Consider the following 24441-nt stretch of genomic DNA (forward strand, 5'->3'; position numbering starts at 1 on the left):
GCTCAGTGTAGTTCAAAATCCTCCTAAAACCAACAAATAAGAGAAATGGCTTCATTGCCTTCAAAATGTCAAGATCTAAGAATTTCCTGGGGAAAAAAATGTTGCATGTGTTGTCATTATTCCTGCAAAAAGTGTCCCTGATCCCTCTGCTTGTTTAAACACAGTATGAATTCTGCATTTATTTCGGCAGGTTTGAGTACGGTACTTGACTCAAAATTGTGTTGTTTCCAAACACAAATAATTTTTAAAAATGCAAAAATTTTCCCTCCTCTGGACTAAAGGCACCGACCTTTTGTTGCACTTTCTTTGGAGCCCTTACCACAGTTATGAGGGAGCAGACTATGTCAACGAAATGAAGTATCACTGATAACATTAAACATTTGATGGAAAACATATTTTTGAAGTAATAAAACAATCTGCACAGGTTTTATTTCCACATATCTCACTATCCAACAGGAGAACATGGGAAGGACTTGTTTGTGGAAGACTTCTGCTGACCATCTTTCCCTTTCTCTGAGTGCCCACTGGGAATATCTTGTTCTATTGTGTTCTACCTTCCCCAGACAGGCAAAGCAGATGCTTTTGCTCCTGCCTAAAACCCTGAAAACATTAAATTTTCCTGTCATTTCTATTAAGGCTCCCTGAAGGGTATTCTTTGGGTCACATTTTTGCTCAGGTTTGCTCCTTCTGCAGTTCCAATAATCTAGGACACGCCACAAAGTAATTTGATATCAATATTCATAAAATAATTCAAGTTGGAAGGGACCTTTGGAGGTCATTCAACAGCTCCGCCTCATTAATCAACTCACATACTACGTTCATAAAATAATTTTATCTCAGTGATTGTAACCTGATGGTATATCAGATGTATGTCTGCCTGGCATGTGAACACTTCTGCTGAGTGCTACATTTATAAATTGACTTGTTTTTTTCATGCACATTTTAGAATGTTTTGTCAGATTGAATTTATCTGTAAGTTTTAGTTCATTGAACAAATATTCTCTCTCGATATGAAAAAAAATAATGCCACAATATTTCAGTTCAATCAAAAGAATAGGAATACACTGAGAAACAAAATTGCTCCAGTTTGGGAAGCCTTTTTTTTGCTGATTGCTTAACTCTGTACTGAATTTTAAAAAGTTTTAAAATTGTCACATCTTTTATTCCATAGTCTCCTTCCTATGTGTGCTGACCTTCCCTCTGCCTTGCGTGTTATTGGTTCCAAATGTGATCTTCCAGTTTCTGTTTCTGTCATTCCATGTTGTCAGTCTTCTTGTCAGTACCTGCTTGAATGAGGAAGAATGGTATAGGCACAACTTTCCTGAAAGCATCAGCCAGTGCCTGACAGATATTACTAGCATGAGGTAATCTAACAGTAAATTATCAAAAGAACTGGACAATCTTTCCCTTGTGGGAACAGATGAGATTCCACATGAAGCAGACAATAGTATGTCTATAAAACAGAACTTACACTCAAAACACATAGCAAGTGTATTTCTAATTGGAATAATCCCCGCAGCTGTGCTACCCAGGGGTTTCAGACAAAAGGAATGAGACTCTATTCCATGGGCCTTGTTAACACAGAGGTAACTGCCCATTTTGTTGAATACCAGTGGCCCAGCAAAGGCTTCAGCAGCAGCAAAGGCTTCAATTTTGCTTCTGTTTTTACCACTGAGCAGAATGTAAGGTCTGCGTGCAAGGAAAAGTTGCTCATGCACGTGTAGTGACATCTGCATTAGTAAGCAATGAAGTCTGATTTATCCCACCTATTTCTCTTCCTTCCTTCCTTTATACCACAGTTAGAGTTGTTGCTGGTTCCCATTATCATTTGCCCATTTTCAGGAAAATTAGTAGATTTTTAAAAAAAGATGTCTGGAAATAGCAAGAGATGACTGATAATGTGAATTGTATTAACAGTGCTGCTATCCTACTGACAAATGTCAGGCTGGATAGCAAAGCAGGGTGAGAAGCACAATGATACCTTAAGAGAGAGATGAAATAAAGTGAAATGAAATATAGATGACACACATATCAAAACAAGTATGTCTAAGTGGCTGACCTTACTTATATAAGGAATGACATTTATATAGCAAAAGCAGTGGAATTTAAATTACTATCTTTAAGTCATGGTAATTAAAGAGTGTGAGGCTACAACAGTCTTTGTAGAAACAGATGAATATATGATAGCATGAGTTAGTGATGGAAAAGCCTTCATTTGGTAAATAATTCTCATCAGATTTTCTTTATCTGAAAGCAGTGTTATAGCTTTATCATCAAAGTGACTAAAATTGAATGAATTAAAATGTCATCTGGAATTAAGTCAATCCTTTTATTATTACTCATCCTATCAATGGAATCCTGACATGACAAGGGGGAAAAAAACAGTTTCTCATATAAAATCAGCATGATCAGTGAGCTCAACCTGAGATGATTATTGTTTTCAATAAACTGGTTAAAACATGTGTTGTGTTAAGGCTTCCTACTTGCTTATTTTTAGCTATATGAGCAGATTCATTGAATCAATAGGATTATACTTGCTTTTGAAAGGTCTATACATAGATTTTGGTGAGAAATACAACTAACACAGCTAGAAATTTTAGTGCAGATTTAGTTACAATGCTATGAAATACTTATTTACTGTGATAGAAGAGGTATTCTTCTTTCTCTTTTTGTCTGATAAATTATGTGGACGCTGGGCTCCTAATCTGAATTGCTTTGGAATTAACTTTGTAACTCAATAACACGTTTGCAAGAACAGCCTCTAGAAAAAGGAAGTGTATTTTAAAGAGTAAGTGACAAAAGCAAACCATGAAACTGGATAGCAGCTGAAGTTGTGAATGTAAAATATGTTTCTTGTGCATGTGGCAAGAAGGATGAATCCATGTGTCAGACATACATATATTGCACACACAGATTTTTACAAAAAGTCCCATTTCTGAGTATTAGTGTATATGGAGATTTCTCCTTTCTTTTTAACATATTTGTGACAATAGACATATGAATAAACACTTGTTAATAGGTCACATTCTACAGTCACAGAAGCAGTTATATTTATTTCCATACATACCTTCATTAGCTTTTACCCAGGAGCACTCTCAAAGTCATTCCTGTGAGTTTCTGAACCCGGCAAAGGGTTTGCATTTAGAAGGGATTTGTAGCAGTGCATGTTCTGGGGCCTGCCTGCCCCCACATAACACTGGTTGTTGCTGAAGCAGGACATAGAACTCTGTAAAAGTGTAATAAGGACAACGTATTCCTCAGGTGATTGAACTGATGAAGCTGCTCAAAGCTTTCCCTGTTAGGAAAAGCTCCAAGACTGCTTTTAAATTAAACCACTGGTCTCCAACATGTTTAACTAATCTTGTAGCGGAAAGGAAGGATAAAAATGGGCAATATGTTTGATTTTTTCTTTTACACTCCTACCAATAATAAGAATAAATCAAGGAAACTACAACAGGGTGCGAGGTTTGTTCATCCTGTAGTGATGTGTACTGTTTTTTATAGCATCTGGGAACTGCTGTTTCTGCATCCCAAGTATGCAGTTCTAAATATTCTGTGTCAATTGTTTAAGGAGACCTTATATACAGGAAAAGTAACTGTTAGTGTATTTAAGTCTAAGCATAGATGAAGTATAAAGGACAATCTGTTAAATGTTAATGTAATTTATCCTTTTTTAATTTACAAACATGACATATTGCATGTATTTAGTGTTAATCTGGTTTAGACACTCATTTGTTTTGACCTATGTCCATAATATATTATGTACCTTGAGATATTTATCTTGTCACTTTGAAACAAGATTACAATTAATATGACACACATGAGTTTAAATTAGTACTCCAACTAGAGATGTGTGAGTAATGAATTAGCCACAGTCTTGAACCGTTGGCAGACAATTTATACTGCCTGCCTCTTTCTGGTGCATGATCTGGAATCACTAAATATGTACACGGTCTTAAGTCAACATGTTTTTTAAATCAGTGACTGAGCAGTACTCTTTAAACACTTTTTTCGAAGGGAAAATTAAAAAAAAAAACATGTTAGTTTGGGAGTGTATAGTCAGATGTCTGACTGCAAACAATTCTTTCACAGATTTGTTTTGTCACACCACATTTGGTTTGCTATTGTAAGGTCAAGCCTAAAAAGTTAAGTGGTTGCCTATAGGAAGCAGGACTGTAATTGTGATATCATTAGAAATACTGAATTGTGGATAATACTTTGTATTTGTACTTGTCACTTGTCTGGTTTTTGACAAGAGGAGGCAGTTTTGATGGGCTTCCTGTGGTCCTTGTGTTTTTTATCCTGTTATCCAATTTTCTGCTGCACTGCTTTCCTTCTGTCACACTGACTGCTAGCCAGCCTTGCCTCCTTTACTGGAAGGGCATATAAAGCTTTTCGCTATAGTGGACAGAAATAAAAGGAGAGGCAACAACAGGGATGAATTTTGATAAGTACCTTATGTCCCCCATCCAGCGTAAGTCATACATGATCTATATATCACCTGAAGGTCTTTCAAATATTATGGAAAAAGTAACATTTATGGAATATGTGTATATAACCACATATATATTTTTAAAAATCAAATAAATCCTGGAAAGAGAGAAAACAGTTTATGATTTTGAGCAGTATCTGTGGATGACGGGCAAACACTTATGTTTAGTAACCCTGTATTCTTTGAAATAGTCAGAAGCAAAAAACCCCCATACAGCCCATAAACCACAATATAAGTCCTAGGATATAAGTAAGTGAATACTACCCTATAAAATTCTACCCTTTATTCAGGTTATAACATCCAATAGTCTTTGAATATGAATTTCCACTGACTTCCATTTTTTTTGGAACTGCAGTTTGACATGAACAAAATTGAATGTATACAAGGTTTATACTCTGTACATGCTTACATGCTGATTTAATCTGCTTTAGATATCTCTTATGCAAAACAGAGTCTCTGCTAATAGTCAGATTTGCTCCTATTAATTGAAAACAAGTGTAACTATTGTGTAGGGCTTGACTTATTGCATGAACCCCTGGCTTTTTTTATAGTTGATGCCAAAATTATTTCTCTGAGTGTTTTAAAACCCCACCGCCCATAAGCTTAACACACTAGCATAATGATGTAGGCAAGACATGAAGGCTACATCTGAACCGGCAAAGCTAGGAGCACTTTGGTTCCTACACCCAGGTTCATGCTTCATTTGGACTCTATCATGAGGTTAGAAGTTTGTAACAGCTGACCCACCTCTCACCATGCCCTGGCTTCTTTGGCAGGGGCTTGGAAAGCAGAAGAGAGAGGAGCAGCAGCACACAGCTATCGGGTTCCCAGAGTGGACAATCAGAGGCCTAGGACAGTTGGTGTCTTTGGGGTCCTGTGCCAGGAGAGCTGTATCTCATTCCAGATGTGCCCAGTAGCCTGCTCTAGGTCTTCAAGCAGCTGCCAGCTACTTCGTTTTCCTGCCTCTTTTTTGAGTAGCTGAGGTAGATAGGCTCTTGCTACCAGTTGTCATTTTGTTATATGCCATAGACTGCCAATACTACTGCTCTGGGCATTGCTGAGAAAGATGATATTAAACAGAAAAAAATTGTTCTGTAAGCTACCAGAGATGTAGCTGCATTACTGAAAGAAAGTACACCTAATGTGGTCCCATCGTCACTGATAAGTATTAAGAGAACACCTTTCTCCTTATTCATTAAAATATCTTTTCAGCACAGGGAATTTTTGGCTTATGTAAAACATTTTCTTATCTTATCTATCATTCTTCTTGCTAGACTCAATACCAACCTCTGCTATAAAGGAAGAAATAATTGCCCTGAATATCTGGGAAAATTTGATAATGCCGTTTTGGGGGAATGAGGCAGTCTCCCAAAGAAGCATCTGAATCCTTGTTAGTCCATTAAAACTATTTTGTTAAAGGTAATAAATAATGAGATTATAGATAAAACCCCTACTTTAGTCATGGGTTGGGCTATGATTTAGTAGATGTCTTTTTATAACTTTATTTTTAAGAGGGTATTTTTAAATGCCATATGGGGCGTAGGATGTAGTTGGAACAGATTGGTGTTCATTAATCAGTAATTCATACCTCATACAGAGCAGAATTAGTGTTAAAAGTAATGAATTCTCTAACATTCTTGGTCAGGGACAGCAAGCACTTACAAGCATAATGATTGCTGTCCTTACAGCGCTTCTTCCACAGCTGCCTTCTTCATTCCCCCAGTACAGCAGGAGTATGCAGTTTTATGTTTGCAAATGAGTGGCTGCAAGAACTAACATTCACACTGGTTTATTAAGAGGCAAAGATGATATAGCCATCAACTGAAAATAGTTAGTCACACCCTGAACAAATCTGGGATGAGACCGCAGGAGTTACATGATATCCTAAGAAATCTGACCACATAAAAGAAACTTAAAGGTACTACCAAGCTTTGAAAAGTCAAGAAAAAGGAAATCAGATAAGTCTAATGCTCAAAGCTTTGGTAGGTCAGAGAGGAAGAAACATTTCTGTAAAGAAATATGTAGGATTTTATTATGTACTGTAACTAGCTCTAAAACACACCACCCAATACATTAGCAGGATATTTATACATATTTTCCTCTTGTTTTATTTTATACTACCTACAATCTTAGAAAATCTTGCTATTAGACCACTTCAGTCTTAACGAATATATGACATCTGGTAGCTACAATGCCTAGGACTGCAGTCAGCAGAGCATGCCCTAAGGAGTCCTCTGTAAGGTATGAAAGATGCCCAGGAAGTGCCTCCAGGCAAAAAAATGTCTCCGAATTCTTAATTACTTATGTGACTTTCTCTTGTACTGGTTTTATCCTTACCTATAATACGGCACCAGTTTACGGATCTGTTTGTAGTGGTACATACATTTTTAATTTCTCCTGACTTCACACTACTTCTGGGCTAAAGAAAAGAAACATAAAGATGATGCTTTAGAAATGGCTAATACAAGACCTAAAATCCCTGTGAAATGCCCATATGTACTTTTATTCTCTTCTCTCTTACGCACTTACGTGTGTTTTTTCTCATGAGAAACTAGGACATCTTTTTTTTTTTTCTTCACTCCAGGCAGACATTTGTGTGTGTGCTTGTGTTAATGTGCATTTTTGGTTTCGGGTAGGTAGTGTGTCACAAATCCTAATAATTGAAAAAGCGGAACATATGCCCAAATAGGTGCTCTTGTCTTTAGTGTGCTGCAGAATAGGTATGCATCCACGCACCTCAAAGAGTTCTTTTAAATTTTTAGATTCAAGTACAGGCTAGATGGACGTCAATCAAAACACAGGCAACACAAAGACCTATTCTGTTCAAAGTTTACCTACATTAAGACCATGCTTCTCTGTTTTAATGTTTCCTGTTTTCAGGTAGCTTTTAAGGCTCCCGTGGTTTACTGCTGGTAAGTCAAACGTGACTGTGATGCATATCTGAACTTCTGGATTCTCATTCATACTGAAACTCCAGATGTCTTGTGGTTTTTGTGTCACAGTAGAATGATGCAATGTTGTCACAGCTCACCTGTGATGTAAGGCAAAATGTTACATATCTGGATTTGAACAACCCATTTCAGAACAAATTGGGGCTTTTTTTTGATCCAGTGACTCTGGTCTGGTAATTTCAGTAGCTTTGTAACTGTGTACTCTCTGGACTCAACCACAGAAATAAGGTTTCAAGTTTCTTTAGGAGTAAATGATTGTAAGAGACAATTCCTCTTCTAAGCCACAATTACAGCATTAGCTGAACAAAGAGCTTCATCTGGCAATTAGTATTCCTGTGGTGAACAGGGAGAGAATTAGTCAGAGATACAAGAGGCTCAGACTGCAAGAGCTGAAGAAAAAGGCTCGATGTGCAAGCTTTCTGATGCTCCAATGCCTTTTCTCCTCCCAGTTTGAGAATCTCTTGCATTTATTTTTCACAATAGGTTAGTGCTCTCTTGTTGAAAGAATACATTATGGCTCAAATATTCATCTCTGCTTCAAAAGATAGGCAACAGCTACTGGAAACAGCAGGGCTCTCTACTGTGTTTTTAGTCCTGAGGCTGATCAATAAACTCTGGTGACACAGGGGAGGAAGGGGTAACACACTCACACACGGCTCAGCCCCAGGAATGCAGAAAGGATGAATAGAAAGCTAAATGTTTCTTTAAGGAATGAGACCCAAGCACAGATGGCACTCTGTATTCATGGAAGGCTCCCACATGGTGCAAAGAATTAGAGCCTGCAGGGCCTCATAAAAATAATGGAATCACCTATACACAAAATCTTCAGCCTGATTCACTCTCAGCTACATTGCTGTAAGATAGTAGGAGTAAAGGTATTAAAGTCATGGGATTAATGCAGCATAACACTGTCCTTAGAGCTGAACCTCACACCCACTGTGCAAAGTGTTTATTCAAAGGGTTTGCAGTGACTGCGTCATGAATGAACCAGGCAAGAAACCTAAAACTCCATCTTTAACCACCATGAACTAGATCATGGATACTATTTGGGGCCATGATACTCTTGTTGAGGTGGAAACGACCCAGAAATCCAGCCTAATGGAGCATCTGGGAATTTCACAGGAATGGGCTCAGAAGTAGTGTGAAGTCAGGAGAAAGAAAAAAAGCCTGGCCTTTCTGTCTAGTAATCATCAGATGCCTAAAGCTCCCTTAAGAGAAAAACAAACTAGTGTCATTCTCAGCCTTCTAAGTTGCAAGTCAGAGAAATAAATTTCCAGATATTACAGATTTCAGATATCCTGGAACAGATTAAAAGATTGCTGCTGAAGGAACTTGGCTAATTTTGCGATCTGCACCTTGAACAGAAACAAGCAGAGTTTACCTGCTGGACATTTGTAGTGGATATAAATAATGCGTGCCACTTAGAGACAAATATTTGTATTAGTTTCAGCCAATTAAATCTTTCCACAGTTTCTATATCACTTAAATTCACTTGGGCTACTTATATCAGTGCTAAAAGAGGGCTAAAAAGAAAATAAAATGATCGCTTGATTTCAATTCAATATGCAGGCTCGCTGTTTAGTTGTGTCTTTGATGTCCTCTAGTAGATCACTTGGCAAATAATATAATTTCTTCAGAATTTAGGTGTTGTGGGTGTGTTAGTTCTGAATTCTCCCTAATAATGTGAAAAAACAGTTATGTCAGTATCATGTGTGCTGACTGCTTTAAAATGAACTTGTATTTGAATTTCTGATCCTGCAGAACTTCTGTTAAAAGGACAGAATGGTAAAGTTAACGCAATGTGAGGAGACACAACTTCATCGTACTGCTGCACACCCAGATCTGCCAGACTGCACTGGAGGCAGCAGACTGGGAAGAAGGGAGATGTGACTGTGTCTTTAGCCCACACAGGCCCTAGGATCTGTGTATGTTCCTGCCCAAGGAATCTTCATTTCCTGAGGTTTTACTGAGGAAAAGGCAGATAGAAGGGGACTCTATTCATCCCACATCTTCCATGTCTTCCCAATTTCAGTCTTCTCAGCTACAAGTGAATTGTTTTGTAGTGGTTTTCTGCTAAAGGGGGCCCTCCAATCTGGGATGCCCCTTGAGCTCTGCTCTGTCAGGCTCTGGACCAATAAGGGCTTTCAGAGTCACAAGCTGGTGTAAATCCACCAAGACTGGACCTTGAATTCCTGGTAGAAAGAGTTGATGATTAGGTACTAGCCGTGAGAAATGTTTGGTTTTGAAAGAGAACTGACTTTGGAGGGAAAGAAACATCATTAGATGAGAGTCGGGCCCCACCTTAAATCTTGTCCAGGTGTGTTTTGAATGTTTGGGGCTGGGATAAAATTAGAGACTGAGGAAGAAGAGAGGACTGTTGTGTGAATAGCAATAGGATCGTTGTGATTTATGAAGAATAGCGTGTGTCTTATTTACCATGTCAAATGGAGGCAGTGTTATCTCTGTACAGCTCCAGAGCATCATATCTGCAAGATATCTTCCTGCCCGCCCAGATATCGGCCCTTAGAAAACTGCCCCCCTAGACCGAGGAGACCCCTCACAGCCTAGTAAGGCAGCCTGCAGAGCCCCTCTTCGCCACTATTTACATCAGCTGTTGCTGCTAGGAAGGACACTTAAATATAATACACTACTTAGCAGACAGATTTTCCACAGGTGCTGCAGTTTCCTAGGTGGATGCTAGGTTGTTGATTTGATGGAAACACATCCAAGAGCAATATAAAGTATAAGAGGTTGGCTGGTCTTAGGCATATAGATTAAATACCTGGTCTAAGATACTTGAGTGAGGGTAGATTAAGCATTTCTGAATTTGGAGATCACAGAAGCAACAATCTTACAAATATACATGCTTATTAGGCATTATAGAGCCAGTACATAAACTAAGTTGAAGTAATTAAATAAGAGCAAGGCAAAGGGGTGAAAGAAAACACCATCTGCTAACTCTCGATCAGTCGCTTATAAGCAAACTGGAATATAATGAAGGCCATTGCATTCTGATCATGAATAGATCCTTCTGCTTGGCTTGTGTTATTTTTCCTCAAAAATCGTGCATATGTTTTGTAACAGTTTGGTAAACACATGAAAAAGGGAGGAAAAAGAAAGCTAAAAATCTCTGATGAACTGCATAAAATGCAGCAATTTGGATGCTTCATAATATTTTTTAAAAATTTATTTATTTTACAGGAGCTCTTAATAACATTTACAGTATCAACAGTTTGATTTGCAAGCTAAGAGCTTGATTATGTAGTCAGCAGTCTCACATCATCATAAGATCATTGTATTTGACAGAGTGAATCCAGATCAACACTAATTCACGACCTTACATACTCATTTATTTATAGCCATTAACTGATAGACTGATTCTGTTAGCTGACTGCTAAATGTAGGGTATTCATGGAATCTCCTCTGGGGTTGAAACAGCAATTGCTCTTAAGTCCATGCATTTTCCAACATGAATGATGACTTTCTAGGCTATTAATATAGAAGAGTGACATGAAATGGCATACCCACCTGTTGTGTCAACTACCAGCAGCCTATAACATATGTTAACACAAGGCCATTGTTCTTTAATTAATACTTATAAAATGAAATAAATCAACTAATACTTTTATTAGATGCAAATAATTCAATTATTGCAAAATGTAAAATTCATTGCAGTATTGTCACAGGCATTCAAATTCTACTTGTGAAACCCTTAAGCAGATAAATGACTTTATATGAGAAGGGACATGCCACAATACACGGACAATGTATGTAAGAAACTCTTGTACTTAGGTCTTTTTGTGAAAGATATTATATTGATACATGCAATTACTGATACAGTCTTTTAAGGACACTTTCAACCACACCTGTGGTAAGAGTTCAGTCCTAGCGGTGTTAGTTCAGCTTAATTATGAAATCAAGGAAGACTTCGGGGAATCTCTGCAGAGATTGTGAGGTTGGTTACTTTTAATAATATTTAAAATTCAGTGTCACTGAAAATTTTATTTGAATGGATTTTTTTTTAAAAAAAAAAAAACCAGCTTATCACAAGATCATTTAGAATGAAAATACTGTGTGCCTTTTTCACTTTTGGAAGTTGATTTTGCTCTCGATTTTGCTCTCCACTTAAGCTAGTATTGTGCCTCTTCTGATGCCAGAATATTATATCATGAATAGCACTGTGGGATCAGTGCCAGATTCCTTATTGTATCTTTGGCTTTGAAGTTACCAGCAATCAAGTCCTCGTGCTTACAAAGTCTACGGAAGCACCCCCTTGCAGGGAAGGCAGGGCCCTTTGCTTCACCTGTGGAAGGTACAACTACACCTGCTAATGCAATGGAGCTGTACAGTATGCGGGTGACAAGCTGCAGCTAACACACTTCTGGGAGAAAATGTCCAGTCTGCCCCCCAAATACGTATATTTTCTTGCCAAGAACTTATTTAGGAAAGGCAGTGTGTTCCTTAAAAGCAGCACTGAGCAAAATAAACTTAAGAGGACATCCAATTTGTTTTAAAATCATATTCTTGATGCCATTGTGCTATTAACTTTCTTTTCTTTGGTCACAGCAATGAAGCAACACATTTTTTGGCTTGAGAGAAGGAAACAGTGCATTTACATCAGGTATTAATTAGGACTTCAACGTAATTGAAATGCTTGACTTGATTTTAAGAAGAATCTATATGATAACTGCTATGTTTTGCTGCTTGCAAGCGCTCTTGTTTTGGCCTAATTTCAGTTAATGACCTTTAACTGTGAAAAGTAAACTTAGGAGACACAGAGACAATTGCGCTTGAGATGTGCTATTAATGTTCTCTACAGAGTCAGCATATTTGCATCTTTGCCAGCTCTTAGCATGCTTTTAAATTTATGCTCCTAGAGATTACAAAGTCATTTCAGTGCATTTCAAATTGGTTTTAAGGCTGCTCAGGCTGAAGGATTAAAGCACAATTCTTGGGTTGATGGTATTTCAGCCCAGCAAACCAGGATAGGTCAGGCTCATGCATGAATCAGAAGCTTACATGCCTCTCTGGGTACTCATGTAAGATCTGGGGACTCTGACACAGAGAAAAGAAAAAGTCCATTCATATTGCTTAAAGGAATGGTGTTCTCTAGCAGTAGTTCCTATTACTGAGGCAAAGTGAATTGCTCCCTCCACAATATCCTATATCCAGCTACCACCAGAGAAAATTTTTCCACCTATGGGCTTCCCTGAGGACCTTTCCCATAGCACCATGCTTATTTGCCTTGCAACTTCCACAAAAATAAACGAAAACCACTATGGAGCTGTTTAAACATGACTCTTGGGGAACTGCTTTCTAATCTCTGAAGTGCAACAGAGGAATGTCAGTGCTATGTGGTGATAAATGTGCAGGGTCTGAGTTTCCCTCTTTTTAACATAAAAGCTGCTTTTTCCCTTGTATTTGACTTGTATTACATAGTCATCAGAGACAAGTGGGTGCTGTGGGAGCAACTTCCACAGCTAAACTCTTGAATATCTTACAACTTGATACAGCGAATGCATCTTTGCTGTGATTTTATTGTCTTAATGGAGTTATTTTGGCTTAGCTGAATTACCTCTTGCAAAATAATCCCCCTGCTTGCCTATTTGAAATCCAGAAACTTGAAGAGGTTAGTTGCCGTCTAATGTCATAGTCAATTACTTTTTAAAAGATAATTTTGCCAGTTGGCACCCAGCTAACTGACCGTAGCTGCCCTCTCCTTGGAGGCAATCTCCCTAGGTCAGCTCTGAAGCACAGGGCAGGGGAGCATATGTGCCATATCTGTTAGAAATACATCATAGATGACATCTCCACATAAGAAATAATCTGATTTAACTGCTGGTTTGCTTATGCTGATTTATATAAAGCCAGTGATGGAAGGTTTGTATCTGCCCCTTATTTCATCACAAAACTCCTGTCATGATCCCCTTCCTATTGAATATTGAAAAGAGGGGGAAAAGTGTATTTTAGCATCATGAAACACATCATTTCTTGCATGTCATTTTAAGGCAGAGTAACCATGGTCCCTGTCATACATTTATTACAGGGAGAAAAGGAGAGGAGTATTTCAGCCTAGTCAGCCAGGCAACTATGGTGAGAGCAAAAAGCTGCCATTCCCTTAATATTGAAAAGTCCAAGAACATTATGTAAGGTGAAAAGGAATGAATTGGCTGGGTGTGGTTTAACTGAACAGGAAGAGAAGGCAAGAACATGATGTAGACCAGTAAATGTGAGACTCCCAGATAAAAAAAAAAAAGAAGTTCTTTCTGAGGAATGTAGATGCCACCGTTTCTGGTTTCAACAGAAATGCGCAAGGGACTTCACAGCCATGTGTATATTCTTTCATTGATAGCACTGGCCTGAATACGTGTTACACATTGAGCTTATTTTGCACTTACTAAAAGTTTCTGTGTTTTACAGTGAAGAAATTATGTGCTGGAAGCCCTTGTGACATTCCTGAGAAAAATGTATTAAAAATCTGCCACCAAATTAAAGGAAGGCGTGGGATGATGTTTTGATGTTTTGCTTTTATGAGTCCCTACCCTCCCACAATTTGGTCCCTTTGCATTAGACCCTGTTTGGTCTCCTTCATGTTAGCATCTAGGCCCCTTTGCATGAAATCGATCTTGTTCTAAAAAGAAAACAAAAAAAAAAAGAATTAATGAAATGTTGTTTGAAGAGAAACTATTGCTACTCGTGGAAAAATATAGCACTTCTTTTCTTTCCTAACTTCTAGGAGAATGGTATGGACTATTAAGGCTATATAATACTATAGATGGGGTGAGAAACATTGACATTAACTAACTTTTCTCCAGTATATACTTGACACAGTGCCTAGCAATAGGCACTCGTGTAAGTGTGCTAGCAGGAAATCATCCCCTGTCCTCTTTTGTATACTATGAGAGAGGTTAGGACTAACTATCCTGAAGCAGACCAAATACTCCGAACATAGACTACTCTGAAGATGAACAAAAGCGGTTCTGGGATTTCAAAACAGAGGAGGGTATCTGCTGCATCTTAAGAGCATGTATTTTGTGTACTGTACCTGACTGACAGACAGCAGGAATATAATATCTTTCTTAATAAAAAGATAACCTTTTCATATATAGAAAAAAGTCGAGGCAGGCTGCTGACACAGAAGGACTCGCATGTTATCACAAACAGCTAGTGTATTTTGCTTTGGCTATGTTACTTTCCACCTTGCCAATTAAGACTTTAAAAAAACCTAGAAAGTTAATCCCTGCTATGAAGCAGACACACACAAAAGATTAAGAAAAGTAATGAATGTAATAGTACAAGTATTTTTAACAAAGGATTGTATGCAGAGGTAAAAAGAAAACAAATTGTGATGTATCGTTGTGAAGATAGTGTAGTAATGACAAGAGATATCAATGAGAAGGTGAAAGCTTTATCAACTTAAGTTTTCATGACCTGTCTTTGATTTGTGTCAGAAATATCACATGTGCTGTGACCTTCACATCTTCCCAGGGCAGACTTCTGTATATAGCATTTCCTGCATTGTCCTTGGTATAAGGGACTTCTCACGAGCAAAGATGTAAGCTTGTTCAGCGTAGCCAAAGATTATATAAACCAGTTATATCCCAGAGGAACAGCGTGATTCTGTACCTTGTCTTGAAAAATCTGAGCATCTCCTTCACAAACAAAAGATCATGAACCATCCTGTGCAAGCAGGAACCATGAGACTGACAGTTCTGGTTTGTTTTTTTTTTGTTTGTTTGTGTTTTTCATTTCTATGGGATCATATGTCCCAGATTGGTAACTCTTGGAAGGCTCTGTTGAGAGGCACCTCAGAAATGTTGTGGACAAACATAGTTTTAGACAAGTATGAATGCCTTTGTTGACTTGGAGGCTGGGTTAATTTCAATGGAAGCTGATGGCAGTGTACAATAGATAGGATGAAATAAAATTTGGGCGTCCAAACTGTCATAAAAACCAGTGCAAATCACATGGATCCTGCAAGGCTACTCAAGATGTATGCACAATTTCAAACCACTCCCACCTCCCCAAACATTGTGATTTTGAGTCCTGTGCCAATGTTAGTACAGACCTACATAGTCCAAGACTAAATCCTGAGCTCTCTTTCTAAGGTTTAAAAATGTTTACACAGAAACATTTGGAAAGCTAGAATCCAAGTAGTCTTTTAAACATGAATAAGTAAACCACAACAATCTCTTTCTACTTGGTTTAAAATCACTTATTCTGAATGAGAGTATTCACACATTGGGATTTCAGGTAACAAAATTAACTGTCTTCAAATTCTGCATTCAGCTGCTTCAGGTGAATCCTTTTGTGTGAAAACAAGCCCTGAATTATAACTGATACATGCAAGCCTGCCCTTTGTTTCACTTGGCTCTTTGCCTGAAAGCCTGAGGGCAAATGAAAATGTGCTAAAATAAATGAGTTAAAAAGAATACCTGGCTATTATTAGAAATAGGTGATTTACTCCTCATGGTATTACAAGTTTACCACCACTGAACTGATGGTTTTCAAAGTCATTCTAATGCTCCGTGTCACTTACTATTTTTTAAATAAAATCTGCTTTTTAAAATTATTTTGGCTGTCTGAAAATAACACACTTAATTATCAGAAGATAGTATTTCCAGAAAGCATTCACTGCTATTTAATTATTCTTTTGTGTCTCTAACACATGATCATTTTACAAGTCAATTTCATCTCCAATAAGCTTACAGAGAAATAGGGAGAATTCACTGAAAATAGCAACACTATTCAGTGTTACATGAGAGACCATGGTTGAACAGGGTGACCTGCTGTGATCTCTAAACTCAGGGGAATGGGAACTCTTAAAAGGATATGAAACCAAAGCCTGAGTCGTATTTAATTAACAGTTCATGAAGTCTGGAAACTTTTTGAAATATATTATGATTTAATTAACACTTTGTATGGTACATTTTAATGAAAAGAATTGATACTAAAGCATTCAGTTTAAAAAGCAAATGAGCTAGCTGAATTGAGTTTATGAGTTTTACTCATAGCTTGCACATATTATTAGAAGTAGCCGCATTGGGTTCGAATTCAGTATCTGCAACCTTTTAAGACATATTGAAGTACACTCAAGTACCTCATGCCTTAAGAAACCAGGAAACTGATTTTATAATTCCTCTTCATATCATTAAAAATTTTAAAATGCCCTAACACACTCTAGAATTCCTCTTTCATAAGACTCCCACGTAGTCACACAGGAAAATGATTCAGTCATGCATAGCAGAAAAATCAGCCTGCGCTGTCTGGCGGCATGCAGGATTACACTCCTTCTTAGCAGTACTGTATCTTAGGCAACATTTCTGAGGAAGCTTTGTGATATCATTAAAACAATAGTGAAATTATAGAATTATTTCAAACATCAGTGTGTTTTCTTCCATATGGTAAATTATTAAAGCAAGTGTGAAATATTTGTACAAGATCAAGATGTGATCTCACCATGATGTAAAGAGACAGTTCCCTGTTGATATTCTCAGCATCTCTGCCTTATTATAACAAAAGAGGAAAAGATAAACCTTGTGCAACAACTATTATTTACTATCATAATTTTTGTAGGAAATTAAGATTAAATGACAAGAGTCATTATTAAAATCACTTTTGAAAAAAAAAAAGTTTAAAGTAAGTGTACATGCCTATGATCACGGACGAATTTTAGAAGATAAGAAGAAATATCTGTAAAGTTATTTGAATCAGATATTAAATGCTCCAGTTCTTTGTTAGTTTACTAATTTGTGTATTTGAATTTGAAGTGCCATTGTATGTTATAATAATGCATTAAAATGGACTGATTCTTTTTTTCTAAGTGGACCAAGAACTTGTAATCTGTAACGTCACGTAGTGTGACCTAAGCTCCAAGAGCAGGTTTATTATTCTCACCCAAGCCAAGAACTACGGGACCTGCGCTGAACTCTTTTAAATAGTTTCCTTTAGGTTTAGTAAACTTTTAATCGGATCCTTGGATCAGAACATTATCATAATAGTCACCATCTGCTTTCTCCAAAGAAGAAATGGATTACATGAAGTGAGTTTGGATATGTACTGTTTCTCAGTGGCTCTCTGTAGTTTATGAAAGCTTGAGAGTACAAACTGCAAATTCTAAGGTCCTTCCCAGGGTTCAGATGGTTAAGATTTATTTGTAATAGAGGAACTTCAAGGGATACCAACTAAAACATCTTTTTTCTGTTTGTTTTTGTTTCATTTTTCACTTTCCCAAGCATAATATTATATCATGGAAATTGGAGAGAAGCATTTTCTCTGCATTATCTACTTGACAGTACTTGATCTTTGTTTCACCTCTTTCCCTGCTTTATATTAAAATGTTTCCTCTGTTTTTTAAACTGTTTTTTCCACAGCAACAAAGGCAGCAAATACATTTTAAAACAGAACAAGATCTGATTGCCACAAAACCCCAGAAGGTTTGTAAATTGTTAACAGTGTTGCAAACACCTAACAAAACCCCTCCTGAAGCCCCTAGTCTAGCTTCTTACAAATGCAAATAGAAAGTGCTAACTTTGGTGGAAGTTTATCAAGCATACTGACTGCTGCAAAGTTTACCTCATTGATGGAGGGATAGGCAGACAGGTTTAAAAGGGGTTTTCCAGGGTGAAAATAAATAAATAAATTCCATGAAGATGCAGAGAAAAATACTTCACAAATATGCTACTAAATACCTCATGTCTGACTGGGGATTTCAAAATGTTGAACTTCACATATGAATTATAAAATCATATAATGTAATTTGCATCATTTTATAAGCAGTGAGAAGGATGCAACACATTTACTGGTCAGAATATTTGCTTCTCCCAGAGCACCCACAGATGCAGTTTCAAGATACTTCACTTTGAGGTACACTGTGCACTTCTACTGCATTTTGTGCTCGCCTCTTCTCTGGCCTGGGAAGACACTGCTCTGATCACTGGAAGTTTTCCTGAATAAAAGATGCTCTGTTTACATTTAATGGTGTCATGTTACCAAAAATCAGATTTAACTTCTGTTTTGCCATACATTTTAGCTTCATACTTCTTGAAAAATAATGTAATGTTAATGGCAGACACATATTTTGGCTACTGTTCTTAAAAATGTCCTTGCTGTGCATGAAATTTCAGCAAAACTATCTTTACAGTAGGCTTTTAGTGAAAAAAAAAAAAGTCACTTGTATATAAAAATGTACAATACATAATTTCAACTGTAGGCACTGCCAAAGCACAGAGAACAGAAGTGTGTGGCCTGGGCAAAAGTCACAGAGTGACTGTTTCTGTTAAAGAAGTCTGTAAGCAATCATTGAAGTCAGTTGGTAGCTCTATGAACAGTTTAAATTTATCCATAGCAGAAATTCATAATGTACCATTGACAAGAATAAAGAATATGTTTAACATCAATATAACCATTTTTGCATTCATATGAATGAGACTTTCCTTGTTTCCATCAGCAGAAACAGAAACAGACTAGATAGTTTAAATTTCTTCAATCAAAAAATATAATCAAGAAATGTTAAAATTAGTCTAGGAGGTGAACCTAGTGAAAAAAAATGTAATCAAGAAAATTTTAAATTAAGCCCCTGCTTAAAATAGATCTCTGGGAGAAAAAAGTCAGCTAAACTTCCTTTTTTCCCAGTGACCCCCAGCGGGACAGCTGTCAACATCCTCGAACATGACTTACTATATGGGAACTTGCCCAGGAGATAGCTTTTATTTCTGTGATGATGATCAAAACACTTGTGAATGTTTCTGAAAGCATCCTACTTCAAGTCAATAATAAAATTACTGTTTGTGAATTTCGTTTGTTACCAGCTGAATGCTGCGAGCTCCTTTCTGGATATAGCTCAGAGTGAAAGAGTGAATAAAGGAATGTTCTTTGATCAAACTGCTATTTTATCTTTTCTCTGTTTCACAATTTAATCCTCTGTCTGTATGAGAAAACTTCTCTGTGGCGTATAGCTAACTTTAGTCTTAAAATATAAAAGATAACAGTTCTTGAACAGGCACACAGATACAGAATAGAAGCAAATATGAAAAGTAAATAGGAAGCAGTGAGAAGATAACATGGTGATAAATAGTATTTCATTAAATCTGTCTGCTTCTTCAGGAAATGCTTTTACTGGGAGACCAAGGAAGGCTGGACAGGGCAAAGTATTTTGGAGCAGTGTGGCCTTTTAACATAACTGCTGCAATAAATACATAAAAATTATAGCTATAATTAATAGTCCAATTTGAAAGGCTACAGAGACTTATGAGTCTTTTCCAATTATTATAATTTTATTTATTTTTCATTTCATTTATCATTATCATAAACAACATTTACTGGTTGCTTACATTTTTCTTTCAAGTGTACATTTATGCATATTAAAGATGTAACCTAATGGCCTATACCTCTTTGTACCTTCACTGGTCTTGTTTTGCAGTACTTCTCTACAGTACATGGGATAAAGCCAGTAAGGAACTGGGGAAAAGAGATTTGATGAGTTCGTTCAGTAGTATTCAATCAGAAGATGGGAAATTGCATCATCTGTCCTTTTATTCCTTTAATCCCTGTAAAATTCAGTTCCATACCCAGGGGAGTATTTTGCTTGTGTTTTCTATAGGACCCTGTGGGAGGATCTATCCATCATCCAAACCCACGTACAATACATAACCTGAATAAACACGAGTTGAATGCATCAGAAGCTTTGCCAGCAATACAATAAAATATAATGACACTTCTTCACATTCAGTTGCCATGTCCTATGTGTTTTTCCCTTATAATTTACCTTCTGGGGAAAGTAATACGTGATAAAGTTGTTGCAGGTGGTAATAAATTAGTAAATGCAGAACAGATTCAGTGTGGCTGTGTCTGCCCATCTCTAGCACAGATGTTCTACAGAAGATTGAGAGACTGTTTTGCAGGCACTCGGCCTCTGAGGTGAATTGGTTGCACGCTTATGCAGAAAAATGGAAACAGCCCTTTTTGATGTGGTCCCTTGATTTTTTTGGTTTTTCTTCCTCCACGTTCCTCCCACACAGAGCCTCTCCCATGCACAGCACGTCCATGTGCATAGATTGAAAGTAGTTTTTAATCTGCAGCACAATGTTTCTTTTGATGAATTATTGCTTTCATTTAAAGTATCTTGTAGTATCTTTACCGGGACTTCTAACCATTTCATTAATTGTTCTAAGTCATCAGAAAGTCCTTATTAATTTTTCTAAGAACTGATACTAGATTACAGAGGCATAATTTTTCTTGTCTGAAGGGCTAGTTTGGTCTACCAGGCTATACTTACCCTACCATAATTAGGGTTTGGGGCACAGGTAAAGATCACCTCTCTATTACCAGACTTAACTCCCAATGCTTAACTCCTTGGCTAAGGAGGACCTCTGTTAGTATGATTTTTGAGAATGGTAGCTGTTTTAGAGATGATGCCACATAGCCTTATCAGTCTTGCTGGTGTTTACTACCGAATCCTTTTCCTTGACACTGGCCTTTAATCTCAGAAATCTCATTTAGAATTCAAACAGATTGAGAAAGGTCCATGTGGGCTCTCCTATGACAGCTGAAAAAGGTTATATGTAATGCACTCAGATAGGTTCACCAAAGCTGTCCCTCTCTAAATTCAAATAATTAATCTTTTCCAGATTGGCAGTAATTCAACATTGAGTACACAGAAGCTCAAGCTTTGATATTCATGTGCCTTCTCAGCACTTCAGGATAATACATTACTAGGTTAAGGAGCACTGAAGACAAATATTTCAGTCCTTGCAAGTGTCATTTCCCTCAGTTGTCGTATCTTTCAACTAAAAATATAATGGTGACAGATAATGCTTATAATTTGATAACAAACTTGCCTCACCATGCCAATGGCATTTCTATTAATGGCAAGCAGCAATCTTGCTGATCGAACAGATAAAGGCTACATTCAAAACCAAATTCTCAGCCAGGACAAGCTGGCAGTGACAACAGCCACCGAGAATTTGGAGACCCCGTGCATAGATCTTTTGTATCTGTTCTCAAAGGGCACTGTACCGTAGAGCAGTAACAGACTAAAGGAAGCTCTTAGGTAGGCTAATCCTTTTCCTATTCGATGTGGTTATAAATTAAGGCCTAGATCTGTGGAGCTATAGAGGTGCTTTAAGTGCCTTCTATCTCAGTTTCAGCACTTAGATCTCCACTGAGATAGATGGGAATTTTCAAGCAACTTCGTGGCTGTGTACTATCTTACCTAAGTGCAGCATTGAGTCTAACGTTACCAGTGTATTCATTACACTTGATGTTAAAACATCACAATGATTGTAGTGATCTAGCTATACATCTTTAATGACAGAAGCATCAAAAACAAATAACCAACACAACAGTAATCACATTACTTCCTGGTCTGATGATGTAAACCCCCCACAGCTCACAGCAGATTTACAAAGGGGCCAACAAAACCTGTAAATGCAAATTTTGCTCTTGTAAAACCACCCAGTGTAAACACACAGGGAGGCCCCCACACCCCACCACTTGATTTCTTGTTAATACTCCACAGTTTGAGGACCACAGCTCAGAACGTCCCAAAAGATTTACTGTGACACTTGGGAGTCACAAACAAAAGAAAGCACGCTTGCTTTGGGGACACAGAAACCTTTTCTAGATCTGGGTCTACATGTTCTACTTCCCAGAGCACCAGTATAGCTCTATATGGATGCACTCTGTCATACCTGTAGGTACAAAACAGTCTCTCTATTGGTTTATTTTGTCTTTCCCAGCTCAAGTGTTATTTCCTTACACAATAGAGCTAGCTAATCCATGCCAAGGGAGGAAGACAACTTCAATTCACAGTTGATCCAATTCACCAACTGCCACAGAAAGGGTTTTGCTTGTATCTCAGTTTTTAGTAGCATGACATTGATATGCTGTGATAGTCCATAAGGACTGGTACTTATTGATTTGTGTCCTGATAAATGTCACCTCATGCTCTGGTTGACAGGCATCATGACTAATGAATGTACCCAATGCATTATACTTCACTGTGTGCACTCCTGGACGTTTCGATGGTGAAGGGTGCCTGACTCCTCGTTTCACAACATTTCACAACAGGAAGGCCTGAGATTCATGCTTTCATTTGGATGAATACATAGACTATCTAAACTGGCTTTTAAAATGGCGAGTGACAGAGAATATATCACAGTCCTTGGATAACTGCCATTGCTGATAACAACACAGGTTTTATTTTAGGCCGAGCTGTTCTAGCTTTGATGTTGGCTATCCGAATCTATTACCTTGTACTTGATACTTGCCTATAGCACACTGACAGCATGTACAGATGTGAACTGGTACTTGCAAATAAGAAATTCCTATATGTTTCCTCTTGCTTAATACTTTCCTACTCTGCTGTATCGGACAAATGTTGTCATGTACCCATTCACTTTTATTTAAACAATCATATCCTCATTCAGGTTGAAGGTGCTAACACCTTTTTTTCTGTGCTGGCATGGACTGTAAAGTCAAAGGGAGAAGAATTCTAAGCAAACTTCCAATTTCAAAATCATTATGGCGGTGACTACTCATGGTGTGTCCTCACAATCAGAAAGCTGAGGGGAGCAGCTTCTAGTATAGGTGCATTTCTGAGGTACAGCTGACAGAGATAAGCATATAAAAGGTAGCTGGCTGTGGCTTTCAGTTTCTGCTGAGTTGTGAAGGCAGAGTGAGCTGAGACCCTTCACGTCGCAGAGAAAAGATTACTTTTTCGTGTGCTGTAGGAGTGGGAACCAAACTGCTCTCATGCCCTGAGCACCAAAATGTCTTGCCCTATGTGATATAGTATACTGATGCTAAAGTTGCACATAATTTAATGCAGCAGACAGCTACAGATTCACAGCTGAACAGACCTGCAAAGAATCATATTATTGTGCACAGAGGAAACGATATGATATGAATATGATCTGACACAACTGACAAAACCTGACAGTATGTATCAAGCTAATCATGCAGAGAGAAAATATGGGCAGTTTTCAGAAAACAGGTTTCTGTCGTTTAGTTATTTTCCAAAATACTGCATAAAAGCCTATTTTTTGACCTTTTGCCCAGTTCACATAAAGTGATGGAAAAATCTTTGATTTCACGGGTTATTGGATCAGGCCCAGAGACTGCAGGAGTGTATAGTCTGCAGGGCACGGTCAAAGCCATGCAGAGGCAGAGCGTTAGGGTAGCTGGAGAGATTCAGAACAGAGCTGAGATTCATAGGGAGAATTATTAATGTGAAGATTGCAAAGGCCCTTCTCCCACTGTACATACCTCTGCTTAGCAAGATCAAGCACTCACTTCCACATCAACCAAATTTGTCCAAGATTAGGAAGATAGTAATAATAAATAATTAGCATTTACATCACGCCTTTCCTCTTCAAAGCATCTTACAAACATTCACAACAGTCTTGTGAGTTAGGGATTTTCATACCAGTTTTACACATTCATTAAGGACTCAAAAAATCTACAAAGTAAAAAAAGAAAAAAAGAAGCAGCAAACTACCCCCTCCCTGACTATATGAGTGTTTACTGTAGACTAGTACATGAAAAAATGTGGTGTGTCTTGGGAACACTTCTGTCCCAGTAATTCTTGCGTTCTCTAAAAAGTAAATACGTATGTATCATAACCTCATGAATGAAACATAAGGTAAAAACAAACCCTATTATTTTAGGTCTTTGTCATCATAAAAATATTTAATACATGAATTTTGAAACAATTACACAATTATTTAATCTTTTACCAGTTACTGTGATCATCAATTATGCTTTCCTATTATAGATTCCTAAAATATCAAGAGAATCTTTGAAAGTATCTATTAACTATCTGTCAGATGAGTGCTTAGAGCATAAATGCAGTGGTCCTAAGAGACTCTAAAGCAGCTGTGTTTCTCAAAGCAGCTAAAAGGACACATGAAATATTGCTTCTAATGTCTTTTATATCCAGTTTTACATTCATTCTGTGCAAAAAGAAGCTGCTAATGGGAAAAGGAGGAAATGTTAATG

Source organism: Leptosomus discolor, chromosome 5 (genome assembly GCF_034619465.1).
Source record: "Leptosomus discolor isolate bLepDis1 chromosome 5, bLepDis1.hap2, whole genome shotgun sequence".
Classification (NCBI taxonomy): domain Eukaryota; kingdom Metazoa; phylum Chordata; class Aves; order Leptosomiformes; family Leptosomidae; genus Leptosomus; species Leptosomus discolor.